This window comes from Poeciliopsis prolifica, unplaced genomic scaffold (assembly GCF_027474105.1).
Source record: "Poeciliopsis prolifica strain line A6 unplaced genomic scaffold, Auburn_PproV2 SCAFFOLD177, whole genome shotgun sequence".
NCBI lineage: Eukaryota > Metazoa > Chordata > Actinopteri > Cyprinodontiformes > Poeciliidae > Poeciliopsis > Poeciliopsis prolifica.
This window is the reverse complement of record NW_026562552.1, coordinates 312,501-317,119: the sequence shown is the minus strand read 5'-3', so window position 1 is coordinate 317,119 and position 4,619 is coordinate 312,501. Positions and strand designations below refer to the sequence as shown.

The following is a 4,619-nucleotide window of genomic DNA, read 5'->3' as shown; positions in this document are numbered from 1 at the left end:
GCTTCACCGAGTCGGCGGCCATTTTCAGCAACACCTGGAGGAGAGAGAGGAACGACTGAGAACCTCAGCCGGTCCGGTCCGGTCCGGTCCACTTCAGACTCACCTTCCCCGGTTGCCGTGGATCCAGTGAAGGAGATCTTGGCCACCAGCGGTCAGAGCACAGAACTCGGCCCACGGCGGCCATCTTGTCTCTGAGCAGGGACCACATTGACCACGCCCGGCGGGACCCTGCCTGCTGCGCCAGCTGCAGGAGACAGGAGACTGGATGAACACCAGAACCGGACCGGACCGGACCGGACCGGAGCCGGAGGCTGACCTCGGCCAGAGCCAGAGCGGACAGCGGCGTGTCTTCTGCCGGCTTCACCACCACGGTGCAGCCGGCGGCCAGGGCGGCGCCGACCTTCCTGGTGATCATGGCGCTGGGGAAGTTCCACTGAGGAGGAGGACCAGGACCTTCATCACAAACATTTCAGGCTTGTGCGGCGCTGACTTCCTGTGTGGTGCCTGTGCTCACCGGCGTGATGATGGTGGCGACCCCTACTGGCTGCTTGAGAATCAGCAGCCTGCGGTCGGCCGCCGGAGACGGAACGATGTCGCCGTAAACTCTGCGAGCTTCTTCTGAGAACCACTGCAGGAAGGAGGCCGAGTACGAAACCTCGCCCAGGGCCTCCGGGAGAGGCTTACCCTGAAACACACACACACACTCTGAGAAACACACACTCTGAGAATCACACACTCTGAGAATCACACACTCTGAGAATCACACACTCTCTCTCTCTTGGAACCAAATTTAATTATTTCTCTGCATATTTTATTTATTTCTGTTGATGGTAAAAATAAAAAACTTCAGTAAATTTTCACTGATCAAGAAATGATGAATAAAAATTCATAATTCTAAAATCAAAGCAAATAATCTGTTGATCAGCTCGTGGTTTTCTGGACGCTGCGCAGCATCATGAACCTGCAGCATCATGAACCTGCAGCATCATGACCTGCAGCATCATGAACCTGTAGCAACACGAACCTGCAGCATCATGAACCTGCAGCAACACGAACCTGCAGCATCATGAACCTGCAGCAACACGAACCTGCAGCATCATGAACCTGCAGCAACACGAACCTGCAGCATCATGAACCTGCAGCAACACGAACCTGCAGCATCATGAACCTGCAGCAACACGAACCTGCAGCATCATGAACCTGCAGCAACACGAACCTGCAGCATAATGAACCTGCAGCATCTGAACCTGCAGCATCATGAACCTGCAGCACAACACCTGCAGCATCATGAACTGCGCAACACTGCAGCATCATGAACCTGCAGCATCATGAACCTGCAGCAACACGAACCTGCAGCATCACGAACCTGCAGCAACACGAACCTGCAGCATCACGAACCTGCAGCATCTTTCACTGGATGCAGCTGATGCTCAGATTTACTCACAGACTCGAAGGTGAGGATCCGGCCAGGACCCCTGATGCTGCAGCAGGTCGGACCATTTCCTGAGCAGGACGCTCCTCTCCTGCAAGGAGAAACACACCACACACACACACACACACACACCACACACACACACACAGACACACACACTTAAGGAATCAATTTATTGTTTGGCTTCAAACTGACATTTCCATTCATGTTTCTCCTCATGTGCCGAAGTCTGGACTCAAATGCACCATGAAAACCAGCTTTTGGTCCATGCAGTGAGAGCCGAACCGCAAAGGGTTCACCAGTACGGAACTGACCGGGCCAGCGCGGGGTTCCGACTCGTTATTCGGTAAATCTGCTGCATTTATCTTAAAAACGTGGTTTTTTAAACGGAGTCCCGCCGAGCAGCCGCCTACCTTGGCGGTGGTGCGCTTCCAGGACTGAAACGCCTCGTAGGCGGCCCCCACCGCTTGCTGGGCCTCTGCGGGCCCGCAGTCCGACACCTGGGTCAGCTCCTGTCCGGTGGCCGGGTCCAGAACCGGGAACACCGAGGCTGCAGAGACCCAGCGGCCGCCCAGGTAGCCCTGCGTCCGGAGCAGCGCGGCGGGGACGTCCAGGCCGTAGCGCCTGCAGGAGGCCTGGAGGACGGGGGACACCTGCCGGAGGAGCCGGCGGCTCCTCAGCGCTCTGACGACTGACATGGCAGGGAGGAGGCGACCGGGACAGGAGCTCCGGGAGAAGAGAGCAGCAGCTGGACGGAGAGCGCCGAGCTTCCGACTTCCGGTCTCAGTAAAAAACTACAAATCCCAAGAATGCTGGAATCCTTTGCCAAAGAAACACAAGTTTCCCTCCTAACTACTGGAGGATCAGGTCTTTCAAAGACTTCAGTGTTAAATATGACCTGCAAATAGATTATATGTATTTTTAAAACTTGCTAGAGCTATTCCCACAAATATTTTATATACAGCTAAATGTCTTTGTGAGAACCCTGATTGCAGAACCCCTGACCTCTGACTCCTGACCTACCTGGACTTCTGATTAATGGGCACAGTATCACAGATAATGAACTAAAAACTCAAAAATTAGAAAAACAAAGTGCTTTACTAGTACTTTGTTTCCTTTTGTATCAAATCCAAATTTTATTTCTCATTTCTTCTCAAAGATTGAAAAGGAAATAATGTGAACAAATGATTTAAATCTTCCCGTTCCTCCAAAAGCCGAGGAAGTCCACTTCAAAACTTTCCAGGTGTTTAACCTTGAAGGAATTCCTCAGACTTGGATTATAAGGCTTGTTTATTTTGTGACGTGATGTTGAGTCGACTGAAGATCTTTTCTATGAATGTGGGTTTTAAAGCTTTGTGAGATGATGTGCATTACTGGCTTTTTCCTATTATTCCAAACTTACCAGAATTTTCTAAGAAAGACATTATTACTCTGAGAAAAGAAAAAACAATTGAAAGGTTACTAATTGTAATAATTAGTTTTTTATTCATAAATGTCGTTTTCTTAAAGCCAAACCATCTTTCTCCACTTTTTACAAGGAACTCTGTCGCTTCTTCTCATCACTAAAATTTATGGACAAACAACCAGATGCAGAAGTGAATAATATGATAAACAATCTGAAAGTGCTGGAAACCCTGATGGTTTGTTGTTTTGTTTTTCTTTCTTTTATTCTCTCGGTGGATACAGAAGCAGCCTGGATCGGCTTCTTCAAGTTTTTCAGGTTTGATGCCGAGATCATGTCTGTTGTATTTGATGGTAATTAAAAACACAACAGTTCACCAGGCTGCAGCTAACAGGAAGGCCAGGAAGACCTGCAGCTAACAGGAAGGCCGACGGACCGCTGGCAGCCTCAGACCTTATATGGAAATGGGACCGTTGCACTCCGAAGTGAAGGGGGCGCTGCTTCCTATCTTATTCATGTCTCCTGTTTTAATTTTCTCTTGAAATCTGTGATATATTTTCACCTTTAGGAAGGATTTTCACTCTCAGCATGAATTTGATCTTCTCTCTATTATTTACTTAGTGCAGCTCACAGTTTAAACAGATTCTGTAGCTTCCTGTGTTCTTCTAAATCTGCTCCTCAGTCGCATCTTTTGGGGCTTGATGCTGCCAGCGGTCTGTCGCCCTTCCTGTTAGCTGCAGAGGTGAACTTGATTGAACCTGTTAAGAATTAAAAAGAGGAATAACTTGATTTAGCTCGTTAATTAATTATTTGTCCCGAATTCCTGTGTCTGTGTAAGTGTGCAGAGAGAAAAGAGCAATCATACGACGTCAGACTTCATATTCAGAGTTTTATCCAGAGAAAATCATGCAAGAAGAATGTTACAATAAGCATCTCACCTAGATCATCAAAAGTCCAAGACATGACAAAACAGAGACAAAGAACTGAGTAAAAAAAGACAAAACAGAAGATGCATCCTCCGGGAAACTCTCACTCAGCACAAAGAGATTCCAACTTCTGCTGTGAAACAAACCATTTTTATAGACTGCGTATTCTCCTCATTTAAATATATGCATTAGGAGGTGTGTTCTTTTCCTTTGTGTGGGCTGTCTCAATGTTAATTTTATTACCTCCTGCTAAAGAGCCCCAAAAGCAGATATACGGCAAACCCTTCTCGTATCAGCCGCTGTCCAGTTTGATATATGATTGCAGCTGCAGCGCTATCTGTGCCTCAAAATGTTTCCACAAGAAAGTAGTTTGTATTTTTAACCAAGCTTGCACACAATGTAATGCTAAATAATGACTATAAGTTTGGATCTAATAAGTAACTAATTCAAAACATGCTTAAAGAAATATAGTTAATTCTAATATAGATAAAATTATTTATGAAAAGTTTTAAGATCCTAGTGAACTTTTGAACCATGCTCAGGAATTTGTTAACTGCCTGGCAGACAGACTCCCTGTGTAAAGAGATTCTAGGCTGTTTTCTGTCTAATCCTCTGCGTTCAGAGAGTCACCAGCTGTCCCAGTTTGGATCTGTATCTAAGTTTGTCTTAACCTAAAAGTTAACTTATGTACAATTGTGCTACTTTAAAATTCTTATTCCAACAAACCCGAAGATGATTTCATCCAGATGGTGGCGCTAGTGAGCTGCGTTAGCTTGCAGTGACGTCACATTGCAACAGAGATAAACTTGTCCATCCCTTGACTTCAGTAGTTGAAACCTGGGTACCCAAAGGGTGGCTC

At 46.9% G+C, this 4,619-nt stretch overlaps 1 pseudogene; it reads right to left on the bottom strand.

The window, feature by feature from the left end:
• Positions 1-103: 103 nt before the first annotated feature.
• On the bottom strand, positions 104-2,206 carry LOC129356537 (succinate-semialdehyde dehydrogenase, mitochondrial-like; annotated as a pseudogene).
• Positions 2,207-4,619: the final 2,413 nt, after the last annotated feature.